Here is a 17047-nt window from a genome sequence, read left to right as displayed (position 1 = left end):
TGGCTTTTGGGCAGCCATGGCTCTGACAATTATTTTCGTGTTGCTGCTAAAGAAGCCTGGTAAGCAATGGTAACGTCTTGGTGCCCATTTGGCAAGGAAGATCCAGAAGCCCCAGTGCGATGAAAGTGGTGGGCAGAGGGGAGGAAAGCTCTGCATCCTGTCGGTGGGGGTGGGGGCAGCGGGGAGCCATGTGCAGGGCACGGGGGGAGGCAGCCTCCGGGAAAGAAAGCTGGAGCTGGGCATGAATGGGAGCCCGTTGCCTGGATACAAGTCGTGTGACTGTTGGCAGTGCTCCGGGAGGGCCAGGGCAGGCAGGCGTGTAAAACAAACCAGAGAGGCAGGATGAGAACCCCAGACTGCAGACAGGTCTGGCGCACACGCGCCCCTCTGACACCAGACGCTTCCCTTTTGCTCTTGGCAGGAAGCTAGTGCCCAGCGACTGCCAGCTGACTGCTCCTCGACCCCTCTTCAGCTGGGTCACCAGTTTCCCGAAGCCGCATCCCTCTTGCTCACGTGGGGCTCTGGCTCCCACCTGCACCTGGGCTACATTAAGGCTGACGTGGCGCAGCGGTGATGGGGGTGGAGGAAGGGGAGGAGCCTGGCCTCCTGGGACCCACCTGCTTCAGGACCCCCCTTCGGTGGCATTTTTCCCTGGTCCCGGTCATGCCCCGTGCCTTTGAGACACAAGCCCAAGGGTGAAGCAGATGGTTCTGAAGAAGCAAGGTCCTATCCTCTTACCAAGTTTGCCTTCCACGCCTCGACGCCCCAGCCCTGCCCTCCCAGGGCAACCACTTCTCCCTCCTCGCTGGCCTGGGGAGCCCGCGCTGCACACCACCCCCACCCGATGCCCCTTAACCCCTGCGCAGCCACGCTTTGGGATCAGGCTGTATCTCTAGGAAGGTCAGGGAGAGCTGCTGAGGGGAACAAAAGCCCCTCATAGCCGCGTGCGTGGGAACCCAGGTGAATGCTGAGAACAAAGCTGGGTGTTTGGGGGGTGGGGGTCCTGGGGGTGAGGACCCAGGCAGGGCCGTGACCCCGTGCCCCAGCCCTCCATCCTGATCTGCCTCCTGCAGCCGCTTCAGCCCTGGTGTTTCCTTTCCCTTGACTGAGGGTCAACCCAGCCCAGCTCAGTCCAGCTTTGCTGCTTCCCCTGGTGCTGGGAGGAGCCACGGGGCTGATTGTTCACTTCTCTGTGTTCGGTACACACTTCCTTTCCCCTGACCCTGGGGCTCCTGGCTCAGCCGCCTGTGAGCCAGTCCTGTTTAGACACACATGGCCTCTGCCTCCAGTCGGCCCTCTAACTGGACATGAGTGGCCCTGACTTGGGGGGTGAGAGAAATGTAGTTGTGGGGTTTTTTACATTAAAAAAAAAAAAACAGGCTATTGAGGAGTTCCCATTATGGCTTAGAAGAAACGAACCCCACTAATATCCGTGAGGATTCAGGTTCGATCCTTGGCTTTGATCAGTGGGTTGGGTATCCGGTGTGGCTGTGAGCTGTGATGTAGGCCACAGAGCAGCTGGGATCTGGCATTGCTGTGGCTGTGGGGTAGGCCAGCAGCTATAGCTCTGATTTGCCCCTAGCCTAGAAACTTCCATATGCCATAGGTATGGCCGTAAAAAGCAAAAAATAAAAAAACGTTATTGAGATATAATAATAACATGAGTTTCACCGTTTTCTTTTTTTTTTTTTTCTTTTTTTTTTTTTTTTGGCCGCCTTGCAGCATATGGAGTTCCTGGGCCAGGGATCAGAGCCGAGCTGTAAGTTTTGACCTATGTCAAAGCTGCAGCAATGCTGGATCCTGTGCAGGGCTGGGGATTGAACCCGTGTCCTGGCACTGCAGAGATGCTGCTGATCCTGCCGACCCACAACAGGAACTCTGAACGTCGCCTTTTTTTTCCTTTTTATTTCTTTAGGGCCGCACCTGAGGCATGTGGAAGTTCCCAAGTCAGGGGTCAAATCGGAGCTACAGCTGCCAGCCAGCCTACACCGTGGCCACAGCAACATGGGATCTGAACCAAGTCTGCGACCTACACCACAGCTCACAGCAACGCCAGATCCTTAACCCACTGAGCAAGGCCAGGGATCAATCCCAAATCCTCATGGATACTAGTTGGGTATGTTTACACTGAGCCATAATGGGAACTCCCCCCCCTTTACCTACTTTTTAGGGCCGTACATACGGCATATGGATGTTCGAAGTCTAGGAGTCAAATCAGAGCTGCAGCTGCCAGCCTACACCACAGCCACAGCAACTCAGGATCTGAGCCGTGTCTGCAACCTACACTAAGCTCACGGCAACACCAGATCTCTAACCCACTGAGTGAGTCCAGGGATTGAACGCACTTCCTCATGAGTACTGGTCAGATTCGTTACTGCTGAGCCACGACAGGAACTCCCGCGTTTCACCATTTTACTGTATACTCAGTGGTTTTAGTATATTCACAGTGTCGTGCAAACTTCACTGCTATTTCTAGAATAGTTTCATCATCCCAAAAAGAAACCGCATATCCACTGTCTCTACCCCGTCATGGCTCGTTGATAACAGACCCGACTAGGATTTAGGAGGACTAGGGTTCGATCCCGGGCCTCATTCAGTGGGTTAAGGGTCTGGCATTACCATGAGCTCTGGTGTAGGTGGCAGACGTGGCTCCAATCCTGTGTCCCCGTGGCTGTGGTGTAGGCCAGTGGCTACGGCTCTGATTCGACCCCTAGCCTGGGAACGTCTATATGCTGAGGGAGCAGCCCTAAAAGGACAAAAAAAGAAAAAGAAAAAAGGAAGAAACCCCATCCCCACTATCTCTACCCCATTCTCATCCCCTGGCAAATGCTAATCTACATTCTGTCTCTATAGATCCACCTCTTCTGGGCATATTATGTAGATGGAATCATGCAGCTTGTGGACTTTCATGTCTGGTTTCTTCCACTTATAATGTTTTCGAGGGTCACCCATGTTGTAGCATTACCAGTGCTTTGTTTCTTTTTTATGGCTGAATAATATTTCATTGCACAGACAAACCGTATTTTGTTTGGTCCGTTCATCGGTTAATGGACATTAGGGTTGTTTCCCCTTTGGGGCTATTACGTGCAGTGCTGCTATAAACACTCGTGTGCGAGTTTTCTTTTTCCTTTTTTTTTTCTTTTTAGAGCCACACTCATGGCATATGGAGGTTCCCAGGCTAGGAGTTGAATTGGAGCTACAGCTGCCAGCCTGTACCACAGCCATAGCAACACAGGATCCAAGGCATGTCTGCACCGCAGCTCACGGCAACGCCAGATCCTTAACTCACTGAGCAGGACCAAGGATCGAACCTGAAACCTCATGGTTCCTAGTCGGATTCGTTTCTGCTGCATCACACGGGAACTCCTCAGGTGCAAGTTTTGTGTGAACGTGTTTCCAACGCTCTTGGGTATCTACCCAGATAATGGTGGGCAGAGGGGCTTGAAACTTATGGAGGAAGAGAGGGGGAAAGAAGGAAGGGGGAAGAGAAAAAAGAAGGAAAGAAAGAAGTGATGGGTAGGTAACCGCGCTTTGGAGCCAGATGGTAGAGTCTAGACTGCCTTGCTAAGGGGTTTGGATGGAATCTGTGAGCCTCAGGGAATCTTCGAAGGCTTCTGAGTCGTGGAAAGGCAACATCCAACCTGCATCTTGGGAAAAGACTGGCAGTGCTGCAAGGGGCAGAGTGAGGCGGGGGGAGGTGGGAAACTGGAGATACTTTAAGAGCCCTCAGAGGACAGAGCCCCCAGCACCCTCTCTCTGTTCCCATGGAAACAGTAGCCCAGTTTCCCTGTGGAGGAGCCAGCCCTCTCCCCCACCTCCCTTACCTAAACCAAACAGCAGATTGCATTTCCCCAGCCCAGTGATTGGCCAGGGTTAGACACAACCTAAGACACAGCAAATGCAATGACTCCAGGGCTTCTGCTAGAGGTAGGAGAAAAGACACAGCCATGAGGGTGGAGCCCTGGCAGCCATGTGGCCACTATGAGGGGAAACCCCTCCTAAGAATGGATCAAACCAGAGGACCGAGAGACAGGAGCTAGAGAGAGAGGGGTCAGCACGAGGCCATGTTTTCTGAGCTCTGATGAAGCTAACCCCCTGCCCTCGAATCTCTCTTTTTTTTTTTTTTCTTTTTGGGCTGCCCTGCAGCATAGGGAGTTCCCGAGCCAGGGATCAGATCTGAGCGGCCGTTGTGACCTGTGCAAAGCTGCGGCAACACTGGATCCTCATCCCATGGTGCCTGGCTGGGGATTGAACCTGCACCCCAGCACTTTGAAGACACCACTGATCCCGTTGCACCAGAGTGGGAACTCCCTGCCCCCAAATCTAACCCACAAATAACAAACCCCCTTTGCAACAACATTCTCAGTCCTAGAGAATATTTTGTTTAGTGAGAGAAGTCAGAGAAAGACAAATGCTCTTTGTCACCTATATGTGGAATGTAAAAATAAAACAAATGAACGTATATAACAAAACAGAAACAGGAGTTCCTGTCATGGCACAGTGGTTAATGAATCTGACTAGGAACCATGAGGTTGCGGGTTCAATCCCTGGCCTTGCTCAGTGGGTTAAGGATCTGGTGTTGCCGTGAGCTGTGATGTAGGTCACAGATGCAGCTCGGATTCAGTGTTGCTGTGGCTGTGGTGTAGGCCGGTGTCTACAGCTCCGATTAGACCCCTAGCCCGGGATCCTCCATATGCCGCCAGGGCGGCCCTAGAAAAGACCAAAAAAAAAAAAAACACACACACACACACAAAAAAAAACCAGAAACAGACTTATAGACATAGAGAACAAACTTGTGGTTACCAGTCAGTGGGGAGAGGAAGAGAGGAGAGACAAGATAGAGGCTATGGGATTAAGAGACCAAACTAAAATAGATAAGCAAGGATCAGAGTTCCCTGGTGGCTCAGGTTCAATTTCCAAGTGCCTAAGGCGAGGCAAAACGAAGATAAGCAACAAGGATATATTATACAGCCCAGAGAAATATAGCCATTGTCTTGTAATAACTTTAAACAGAGTGTGTGTATATATATATGTGTGTGTGTTTGTTTTTGTTTTTGTTTTTTTGTCTTTTTGCCTTTTCTAGGGCCACTCCAGTGGCATATGGAGATTCCCAGGCTAGGGGTCTAATCAGAGCCGTAGCCACCGGCCTATGCCAGAGCCACAGCAACGCAGAATCTGAGCCGCGTCTGCGACCTACACCACAGCTCATGGCAACGCCGGATCCTTAACCCATTGTGCAAGGGCAGGGACCGAACCCGCAACCTCATGGTTCCTAGTCGGATACGTTAACCATTGAGCCATGATGGGAACTCCCATTTTGTTTTCCTTAAACTAGTTTCAGTTGAGGAGAAAACACAGCTTAGGTAGGAAGGGAAGAGAGTTGACATTTCCAAGGACCTACTGTGTGCACTTGCCATAGAGATCACATCTAACCCTCCTGGCAGGTTCCAAGGGGTTCAAGGTCACCAGCTTAAGTGGGCAACGGAGCTGGGGTGTGAACTCCAATCCCTTGTCTCGCCACCATGTCATGCCAACAAACTTGGTCACCCAAGGACAGGCTTAGGAGGAGGCCCAGGTAGCAGCCCGGGTGCCTGGGAGCACGTGGGAGGCGGGGAGCTTGCACAGAGGTGCTGGGTCTGGCAGGGCAGATGGGCATGGAGGGGGCACTGGGGTGGGCCCCACCTCCTGTGACAGCAGGGATGACAGGAGAGGCACTCTGGTGAGGGCGGGGTAGGAGAGTTTGATCTGCAGTCACTGCGTAAAACTCATTACGCTCAGAAGAACTGGGAGCCGAGTTCCCATTGTGGCTCAGAGGTAGCAAACCTGACTAGTATCCATAAGGACACGGGTTCGATCCCTGGCCTTGCGCAGTAGGTTAAGGCTCCAGCGTTGCCGTAAGTTGTGCTGTAGGTCACAGACGAGGCTCAGATCTGGCATTGCTGTGGTTGTGGTGTAAGCCAGCAGCTGCAGTTCCAATTGCACCCTAACTTGGGGATTTCCATATGCCAAAGCTGCAGACTTAGAAAGATGAAAAAAAAAAAAAAAAGAACTGGGAGCACTGGGAGTTGGCTGAGGAGAGGGGAGGGCGGGGCCGGGCGGGGGAAATGCCTGGCTTGAAGTCCAGTGGTCACAGGGCCTTAATCAGCGGCAGTGGGGTTTGGGCCCCTCTGTCACCCTGGCCTCATCCTTCTAGACCTTCTGTCCCTGAGCAGCCAGGCCTTTCTCTGCTCCTTCTGGGTCTGCTCTGGAAATGCCAGGGCCCCAGAGGCCTAGGGGCCAGCCTGCTCTTAGACCCACTGGGGCCCATGGCTGGCTCCAGAGTCCGCCACCCGGACCCACCCTCTTCCTCCTTTCAGCCCAGAGCCCGCCAGACAGCTGAGAGCTGTGCAGCTGCCTGGGCCCAGGGCCCCTCAGGGGTCTCGGGGACAGCTGCTGGCCTGTGACCCTGCTGACCCCTGGTCCCTGCACACTGCTCCCTGGGAGCCTGAGCGTCTGCCCAGAGGCAGGCAGGGCCCAGCCAAGCCCCAGCTCTCTCACTGGCTCCTATCACTCCCAGATCCTCCGGGGTCTGAAGCATTTCACGTTGAGAAAGAGAGCTGGAGGCCTGCAGGGCCCTACCCCTTCCCAGAGTGGGAGCAGCCCCCTCCCACGTCTCAGGAGCACCGGGCCAGGCCAGCGCCCGGAAGGCTCGGCCGCGCCTGACTCCCGGGGGTCTGCTCCCAAGGCCGCTCTCTCTTGCGGTCTGGAGTCCTCTTCAAGTGCTCTGCCCTTAGGAGATTTCTGGTCACAGTGGCTTATCTCTGGGGCAGGGTGTCGGAGGGCTGGGGGCAGGAGCAGTGGGGGTGTTTGGAATGATCTGTCCTGTCCACTCCCATATCCTGTTGGAAATCTTTGCTGTGCATATGGATTACCTGAAAAGAAAGGGAAAAAACTGTGTGTGTGTGTGTACACACATATCTCTCGTCCCTCCAGTCCGCAGCTCCCTGAGGGCAGGGACACTGTCCCATCCCTGTAGAAGGCCTGGCACACAGTAAGCCCACGAGATATCTACTGAAGGAAGGCCTTGTCACAATATCTACTGAAGGAAGGCCTTGTCACGATATCTACTGAAGGAAGGCCTTGTCACGATATCTACTGAAGGAAGGCCTTGTCACGATATCTACTGAAGGAAGGCCTTGTCACGATATCTACTGAAGGAAGGCCTTGTCACGATATCTACTGAAGGAAGGCCTTGTCACGATATCTACTGAAGGAAGGCCTTGTCACGATATCTACTGAAGGAAGGCCTCGTCACGATATCTACTGAAGGAAGGCCTCGTCACGACAGGTCCTCCGCACCATCCGCAGAAACAGCCTCTGAGCGAGGAGGAGGCGAGCACCCCTCCCGCATGCGGACCAGGCCGGGCGTCCACTCCCACGCCAGCTCCAGGCCGCAGACACCTGCAGCGATGCTGGCTCCGTGTCAGGATCTCTTCTCGGCATCAGGTTGCAGATGTGAATCAAACAGACAGAATCTGGAGTTCCCATTGTGGCTCAGTGGTTAACGAACCCAACTAGTTTCCAGGAGGACGTGGGTTCGATCCCTGGTCTGGCTCAGTGGGTTAAGGATCAGGTGTTGCCACGAGCTGTGGTGTAGGTCGCAGACACAGGTCAGATCCCGTGGTGCTGTGGCTGTGGCATAGGCCAGCAGCTATAGCTCTGATTGGATCCCTAGCCTGGGAACCTCCATATGCTGAGGGCATGGCCCTAAAAAGACAAAAGACCAAAAAAATAAATAAACAAAACACCAGACAGAATCCCTGCTGGGTGTGCATAAGGCCAGAGTCTGGAGCAGAGGGGCTTGAGGCCAGAGGCCAGCAGGGGCCCTGCCCAGGGGTTGTGGCCAATGAAGCACATGAGCCGGGGCACGTGGCTGGCAGCTTGGTGTTCAGCATCAGTCAGGACTGGGGGTGGAGGGTGGGCAGGTGCCACGTCATCTTCACCCCCAGCCTCCTCCATCTCCTTTGGTGGCCCTACTGTCCCCCCGCCCCATCTCACCACCCAAGTCTTCACCCTAGACTGGCCTGACCGCCTCCCTCCTCCTTTACTGGCCCCCGTGGCCCATCTGTCACCAAATTCCAATCTTTCAACCTCATGATCTCCAGGGCTGGCATTGACACCACAGCTCAGAGCCCAGTTCTGCCTCTCTCCTCAAACCAGCTGTCCCCAAGGCAGCCCCTGCCCCCCAAGCCTCCCTCCGTGTCCCCCTCTGGGAAGCGACCCTCCTTAGCATGAGTTCATGGAAAAGGCAATAGAAATGGCCCTGAAGCCGATGAAAAATGGCCACACTCACTAGTAAGAGAAACACTAATTAAAACCACACTGAGAGGGAGTTCCCACCATGGCGCAGTGGAAACGAATCTGACTAGGAACCATGAGGTTGCGGGTTCGATCCCTGGCCTCGCTCAGTGGGTTAAGGATCTGGTGTTGCTGTGGCTGTGGTGTAGGTGGCAGACGCGGCTCAGATCTGATGTGGCTGTGGCTCTGGCCTAGGCTGGCAGCTACAGCTCGGATTCGACCCCTAGCCTGGGAACCTCCATATGCCACGGGTGCGGCCTTAAAAGACCAAAAAATAAAATAAAATAAAACCACACTGAGGTTCCTTTGTCTTTAGTTGGTGTTTACCTATCTCAGTGACAAAACATCAAAAAGATAGAGAACCAGAGTTCCCTAGAGGCGTAGAGGGTTAAGGATCCAGCACTGTTATTGCTGTGGTATGGGTTCGATCCCTGGCTTGGGAGCTTCCATGTGCTGTAGGTGTGGACAAGAAAAAAAGAAGTGAAAAAAAAAAAAGGTTGAGAAGCAGATGCCAGTGGGGGGGTGGAGAAAAGGGCCCCATGCCCTTGATAGGGCACATCCGCTGAGAAGGACAAGTGGACAGAGCTGATTAAGTGACAGCTGTGAGTGCCCTGTGACCCCCAAGTCCCTATAAACTTAGGCTGCAGCTGTGCTCACCGCTGTGTGAAACAGCATCTGTGCAGAAGACACACTGCTTGTCCCAGGAAAAGGCAGGGGACAACCTAAATGTCTGTTGGCTGAGACCACGGCCGTGGCTGATGGGCTGCAAGGTCGTGTCGGGAACAGAAGGGGCAGAGAGGTGGCTTGAGGCTGGAGAGGCCACAGTTCATGTAAATTACGGTCCTACCCGTGTGGAATGCTACAGAGCCACAGAGCTTCGAGAAAATGACCCTGGGGACCTACTCTATGAACTGATACGAACTGGCCATAGATACAAAGTTAACTGCAAAAAGCAAGATGCAGTGCAGGTGAACAGCTGAGGCTCAATACAGAGCGGTTTCTCACGGCCCCTGAAGGGTCACCCCCACTGCCCCTGGCAATGAGGCCTGGCCTCCTCCAACCCCACCAAGGCCTGCTGTACCTCGGGGCTCGACTCATCTAAATATTGCCATTTGTGTAAGAAAGATGGGGGGGGCGTTGCTGGTACACGACGGAATATCTCTAGAAGTGTTTACAAGAAATGAGAGCACTGGTTATCTGTGGGGAGGAGAACTGGTGCCTGGAGAACAGGAGTAAGAGGGGAGGTTTTGCCTCTTGCAATTTCTTTTTCGTCTTTTTTCTTTTTGTTGTGGTGGTGGTGGTGGTTTTAGGGCCGCACCTACGGCATGTGGAGGTTCCCAGGCTAGGGGTTGAATCGGAGCTGTAGCTGCCGGCCTACACCACAGCCACAGCAGTGTGGGATCTGAGCCTCGTCTGTGACCTACACCACAGCTCACCGCACCGACGGATCCTTAACCCACTGAGCGAGGCCAGGGATCGAACCCGCGTTCTCATGGATGCTGGTCGGGTTCTTAACCCACTGAGCCACAATGGGAACTCCTGCTTCTTGTGATTTCTAAATTGTGAGCCACGTGAAAGCATTACTATGTCAAAAAAAAAATGTAATTTAAATGAAAAAAAAATGCAATTCTGGTCATGTTGCACTTCATAGATCCTTGATTCCCTCAGAAGCTATCATGAGCTATTGCCTGATTTAAATTGTTCTTTTTTTTGTCTTTTTTTTTTTTTTTTGTCTTTTTAGGACAGTACCTAAAAGTTCCGGAAGTTCTCAGGCCAAGGGTCCAATTGGAGCTGCAAATGCCACCCTATGCCACAGCCACAGCAAGCCAGATCTGAGCTATGTCTACGACCTATACCACAGCTCACAGCAATGCCAGATCCTTAACCCACTGAGTGAGGCCAGGGATTGAACCCGTGTCCTCATGGATACTAGTTGGATTCATTACCACTGAGCCATGACGGGAACTCTCTAAATTGTTATTGAATGGGCAAGATTCTCAGTGGTAAGTGACAGAAGCCCAATTCCAACCGGACTAAACAAAAGTTGTAATTTGTTGTTTCGTATAATGGTGTCTGCTTCAGGCAGGGCTGGATCCAGGAGCCCAAGCGATGCCATTGAGAGTGATTCTCCTGGCTCTGCTTTTGTCTGTGCTGGCTTTATTCTCAGACACGTTGCAGAGTTGGCCACCAGCAGCCCTGAGCTGACATCTTGGCATTTGTAACCCTAACCATCACAGAAAGTCCCCAGGCTGAACCTCATTGGTAACATATCACCCTATGATGGGATTGGGTAGGCCGGGGTCTCAGAGCCACTTTTAGAGCTTGGGGTGGGGTCAGACTAGAGACTGGAATTGAGGGGCAGTCACCAGAATAAGAGAGATGGGTGCTGGGCAAAGAAAACAGTGCTCACCCACTACCCCCTTGGCCTTTCCCCCTCTCCTATGCCAAGGTCTAATGCACGTCTCTTATTTCCTGATCAGCCTATGCACTACTTGTGTTCCTTCTGGCCTTTGCTTTTGCCTCTGTTTGCTCCCCCTGGAATTACTTTCCTTTTTCTGTCTGGAAAACTGCTACTCACAATTCAATACCCTGCTCCACGGAGTTCCCTGATGGTCTAGTAGTTAAGGATCCAGTGTTGTCACTGCCGTGGCTCAGGTCACTGCTGTGGTACAGGTTCAGTCCCTGGCCTGGGAATTTCCACACGCCTCGGGCGTGGCCAAAAAAAAAAAAAAAAAGATACCCGCTTCAAATGCCACCTCCTCCTTGAACCTTCCTAACTCTTCCATCCACTTCCCCGCCTCTAGCAGAATTAATCCTTCTCACCTCGGTTCTTTTTGGTTCTTCACTCAGCCCATAGTCGCCGACTGTGCCTCATCCGTGCTGCCTGGGATAGAAAGAGGTAAATCAGAGCTGGCCTCTGCTTTCAGAAACCCCCTCATGGCACAGAAGGTGCTGTTTTAGACTGGTTGTTTCACTCAGGGTGCTGGTTCTCTAAGAACTGGGGCTCAGCCTGGGCCATCTGTGTCCTCTCCAGCCAGCACCGCCCTCAGCACAGGCAGATGCCAAAGTTTTCAAAATGAATAACAAAAAGGTGCCTTGAAGGGGCGGGAAGTGTTGCACACCACCTCCGCTGACTCCGTGTTCCCAGGCCAAAAGACACCCATGTGGCTCGAATGCTCCCAGAAGCCTCTGGGAGGAAGCGCCTGGGCTGGTCTCTGCTAGGACAGGGCTGTCACCACTCTGGAAACCCCCAAGACCCTGGGCCCAGGGCCAAAAATCCAGACCCAAAGGAAAGTCCCCCCAGTAAGGCCCTGCCACCCAACTCCCACCGAGGGGGTCCCGGCAGAGGCTGAGGGGTGGGGGAGTGGCTTCCAGGGGACTCCCAAGTCGAACCCTGGCCCCTGCCAGGGCAGAGTTCTCTGAAGGCGGGCGAAAAGCGAGGAGGGCAGGGCTGGAGTTGGCAGGAACCCAGTGGAGGAAGGAAATAAGAAACAATCCAGGAAAAATCCAAGCCAGGCCTGGGTTGGCTCAGGCCATGGGGCCGCCGACTGAGCTGGGCTAGGATGGAGGAGGCTTCCCAGGGGCGGATGGAGCACGTCCCCTGCTCCCTGCATCCCTATGATATTGGACTTGGGGCCGGGGGCAGGGGGGAGGGCTCCAGAGAGCTGGTCTCCTCTCACTCGCCGCCTTGGTACCCCCAAGAGCATCACCGCCTCCCCTGTGACCCCCTGCTCCCAGGCCTGACCCCAGAGTCCCGGCCCCACCATCCCACCTGCCTCCCTAGGTCCCTGGGGCCAAGGAGGGCTGGCTCCAGCCTGGGAGTCCTGCCCCTCCGGTGTGGTTCCTTCCTTCTCCCCGGCTAACCTTGGAGAAGGGGGCTTCCGAGTCTATCCCTGCAGAGCCCTTGGGGGCTGGGGCTGCTGACGTGGGTGATTTCCAGGAAGACGAGGCTGGGAGGGGAAGGAAGGGCTGAGTCAGTCCCTGCGTGGTGATTACAGGTCCCTGTGTGGGGGGAGCAGCTGTGGGATCGAGGGGGTGGCGACTGGGCCTATCTCAGCGCCAAGGCGAGGCTTCGGGCTGAAGGGAAGGAATTTGAATCCCCGATTCCCAGCAGGTCTCCATCCAGCCTTCCTTGCCTCTAACCTCTCCCGAATGTCTCTTGGGGTCCTACTCACTCAGACACCAAGGTGTCCAGGAGCCGTTCCAGCGAGAACAGCCCACGCCCTGGCTGAGGCATTGGACCCTGGAAGTGGGGTCAGGCTGGGTGGGGCACTTGGCCTGAGCATCTATTGGGTCAGAAATGCAGGCTCTCCCGTGGCTCAGAATCCCAGTCTCCCATCCACGCTTAGGCCTTTACACACGGCCTGAGAAGTAGCGTTAAAGAGCTAATTTTAGGAGTTCCCGCTGTGGCACAGTGGTTTAAGGATCCGGCATTGTCTCTGCGGCAGTGCAGTTTTCATCCCAGGCCCAGTGCAGTGGGTTAAGGATCTGACGTGCCACACCTATGGCATAGGTTGCAGCTGTGACTCGGATTCCATCCCAGGCCTGGGAGCTTCCAAGTGCGGGGGGTGGGGGGAGGAACCAGTATTAATAAATGAAATTCTGTTTTATAAATGCTCATTACTTGCAAGGCTTCCATGGCAACAGTGGGTGTGTCCGCAAAGATCCCATCCATTCAACAAAGCTAAGAGCAGCCAGCAGCAGGCTCCCTAGGGATCGCTCAGGCCAGGCCAAGTGACACAGCGGCATCTGTGAATGGGGAGAATGACCCACCTACCTGAGAGCTTACAGAGCACGGCACTCACCGCCAAGCAGAAATCAGGCTTTGCATGTGGGCATGGTAGGGCCAGAGCTCTGGATGAGGGCAGGAGTACACACGCAGCAGGAGAAACCAGCACTGGACGGCGCCATGTCACATCCAGGTGGGCTTTAAAAGGACCCCATGGCATAGATGGTGGTTCCTATGGCTCTGGGTCCTGTTTGAGGGCCCTGGTCTGACAGCCAGGCTGGACAGATTCCTAGTCACTGAGGGAGGGGTCCAGAGGTTGGGTCAGGCTTGGGAGCCGAATCTGTTGCCCACCCCCCAATGTTCAATCTACCTCCCCCTCCACCCCACCACCCCCACCCCAACTCTGCAGTTGGTCAAATTGGAGCTGTAGTTGCTGGCCTACACCTCGGCCACAGCAACACAGGATCCAAGTCGTGTCAGAGACCTGCGCCACAGCTCAGAGCAATGCCGGACACTTGACCCATTGATCGCGCCAGGGATTGAACCTGTGTCCTCATGGATACTAGTTGGTTTCATTGCCACTGAGCCACAATGGGAACTCCCTGGTTCCTGGCTTTGAGTGGCCTTGGATGAGTGTCTTTGCCTCTCCAAGCTTTCATTTCTGTAACTGGTTTGTAACCAGCCCCGAATGGAGCTCCTGATTTTCCCCGAGTTTCCTCTCCCAACAGAGGACACTGGGTGGATGGGCAGAGGTGGGAGCTGCGCCTCAGCCTTGTTCCCGCGGGCTCAGGGGAGTCTTCATAAAAGTCCTCTTTTCGGAGTTCCCATCGTGGTGCAGTGGTTAACGAATCCGACTAGGAACCATGAGGTTGTGGGTTCGGTCCCTGCCCTTGCTCAGTGGGTTAACAATCCAGCATTGCCATGAGCTGTGGTGTAGGTCGCAGACACGGCTTGGATCCCGCGTTGCTGTGGCTCTGGCATAGGCAGGTGGCTGCAGCTCCGATTCGACCCCTAGCCTGGGAACCTCCATATGCCGTGGGAATGGCCCTAGAAGAGGCAAAAAAAAAGACCAAAAAAAAAGAAAAGAAAAGAAAAAGTCCCTTTTTCATCCTCAGACTCATTCCAGGTCAGGTGGCAAGGCCAGCTGCCGTCCCCCAGTCACTCCTTGAATAATATTTCCATGAAACTGCTGCCTGCAGGGACAGTGTGTTCCAGTCAACAAAACAAGTTCAAGTCCCTTAGCTTGTTGGGGACGCATGTCATTCCCTTGTTACAGGCAAGGAGGCTCAGAAAGGGACAGTCCTTTTTTTGCCTGTGGCCACAGACTAAGTTAGCACCAAAGCCAACTCATAACCTGGGTCTTGGGGCTTGGCACTGTGCTATCCCCGCACCTGGCTGTGTTGTGAGAGGAGGGGGCAGTGACAATGGCGGGGTGAGAAGCCTGAGCAAGAAGGAGGGCCCAGAGCCAGCCCATCATGCCACTTCCAGGCCGAGCAGATCACCTTCAGTGGCCTGAGCTTTGGTGTCCATTTCTGAAAAGCGGGGGTAGTGACACTGACTCTGCCCACCTCGCTGGCTCTCAAAGGATTTGAGGAGCTCAGGAGAAGAGGCACTTGGTAAGGGGCACAGGTAGGCCTGGGCAGGGTGCATGGCAGAGCCTGGGTGGCAGAAAAGGGAAAAGATGCAACCCTTACCCATTCAGCCCACAACTTGGCCCAGGGCCCCTTTCTCTGCTGTCCAGGCCTCAGGTTTCCTCTGAGCCTCTAGGGCAGTCCTGGCAGAATCCACCTGACTTGGAGTTCCCGTTGTGGCTCAGCGGGTTAAGAACCCAGCTAGGAGTTCCCATTGTGGCGCAGCAGAAACGAATCCCACTAGGGACCATGAGGTTGTGAGTCTGATTCCTGGCCTCACTCAGAGGATTAAGGATCCGGCGTTGCCACGAGCTGTGGCGTAGGTCACAGACACGGCTCAGATCCTGCGTTGCTGTGGCTGTGGGGCAGGCTGGCAGCTGTAGCTCTGATTCGACCCCTAGCCTGGGGACCTCCATGTGCCATGGGTGCAGCCCTAAAAAGCAAAACAAACAAACAAACAAAAAGAACCCAACTACTATCCATGAGGACTCGGGATCTATCCCTGACCTCACTCAGTGGGTTAAGGATCCGGAATTGCAGAGAGCTAGGGTGCAGGTTGCAGAGGCGGCTTGGATTTGGCGTGGCTGTGACTGTGGCCGGCAGTTGCAGCTCTAATTCAACCCCTAGCCTGGGAACTTCCAGATGCTGCAGATGATGCCCTCAAAACCAAAAAAGAATACACATGACTGAGTTGAAGGAGGGGCCAGGAAGGTTCAAGGTTAAAATCTGAAACTTTCCGGAGTTCCTGTCATGGCTCAGTGGTTCACGGATCTGACTAGAAACGATGAGGTTGTGGGTTCGATCCCTGGCCTTGCTCAGTGGGTTAAGGATCCGGCGTTGCTGTGAGCTGTAGGGTAGGTTACAGACTCGGCTTGGATCCCATGTTGCTGTGGCTCTGGCCGAGGCCGGTGGCTACAGCTCCAATTACACCCCTAGCCTGGGAGCCTCCACATGCCGCGGGAGCGGCCCTAGAAAAGGAAAAAAAAAAAAATCTGAAACTTCTCTGTATTAGTTTTCTGCTGCTGCTGTAGAAAATCACCACAAACTTGGCAGCTTAAAACAATACAAATGTTTTTTTTAACTTACAGCTCTGGGGGTTGGGAGTCCAACCTGAATCTAAAATCAAGAAGTCAGCAGGGCCGTGTTCCTTCTGGAGGCTCTAGGGCAGAGTCTGTTTCCTGGTCTTTTCCAGCTTCTAGAGGCTGCCCGCATTCCTTTGTTTGTGGTCCCTTCCTCCATCTTCAAAGACAGGACATCTCTTTTTTTGACTCTCCTGCCTCCCTCTTCTACCTTTAAGGACCATTGTTATTACACTGGGCCCATTCAGACAGTTCAGGATAATCTCTCTAGTTTAGGAGTTCCTGTCATGGCGCAGTGGTTAACGAATCCGACTAGGAACCATGAGGTTGCAGGTTCGGTCCCTGGCCTTGCTCAGTGGGTTAAGGATCTGGTGTTGCCATGTGCTGTGGTATAGGTCACAGATGCGGCTCGGATCCTACGTTGCTGTGGCTCTGGCGTAGGCTGGTGGCTACAGCTCTGATTCGACTCCTAGCCTGGGAACCTCCATATGCCGCGGGAATCGGTCCTAGAAAAGGGGGAAAAAAAAAACCTCTCTAGTTTAGAGCCAGTTGAGGAGTTCCCACTGGGGCACAGTGGTTTAAGGATCTGGCATTGACTATGGCGGCTCCAATTTGACCCCTGGCAGGGAACTTCCATATGCCTAGAGTATGGCCAAAAAAAGTGAATAAAGAAAGTAAAGTCAGTTGATTTGTAACTGTAATTGCATTGGCAATCTCAGTTATTATTTTCCATGTAACAAAACTATGTATTTGCAGGTCCCAGAGACTAGGACGGGGACATCTCTGGGGGGGCTATCACTCTGCCTACCTGACTCCCTTTCCCCTGATCTTTTTCTCCCCCCAACTTGGCTGACCCCCACCCCCACCCCCAGCATCCTTCCTCCTTCAGGATGCCTTCCTGACCCCCTCTCCCTAAGAGCCCCTCCCACACGTACAGGATGTACCATCCTGGTCGCAGTGTACTGTCACAGCTGTCACCCTCCAGAAAGCAAGGTCCCCTCATCTCATTACCATCCGCCCTTCGTTTGCCCCGCTCTTCCTAGCACTTGCTCACCTGGCAGAGTATCACTGTGTACTTGGGGACCGGGGCTTCCTCCATCTCCCTTCATTGGACAGTAGGTCCCAGACCAGAGGTGCTGAATCCCCAGCGACAAGAACTGTCTGACACTTAATGGATGTCCCCAAAGTATCTGCTCAATCGCTGAACCGGGCAAGGGCTGAGTTCCCTTCAGTCTGCCTGGGTAGGGCCTGCCTTCCAGTAAATGTTTCTA

The sequence above is a fragment of the Phacochoerus africanus genome, chromosome 4 (assembly GCF_016906955.1).
Source record: "Phacochoerus africanus isolate WHEZ1 chromosome 4, ROS_Pafr_v1, whole genome shotgun sequence".
Lineage (NCBI taxonomy): Eukaryota > Metazoa > Chordata > Mammalia > Artiodactyla > Suidae > Phacochoerus > Phacochoerus africanus.
This window is presented reverse-complemented; position numbering follows the sequence as displayed.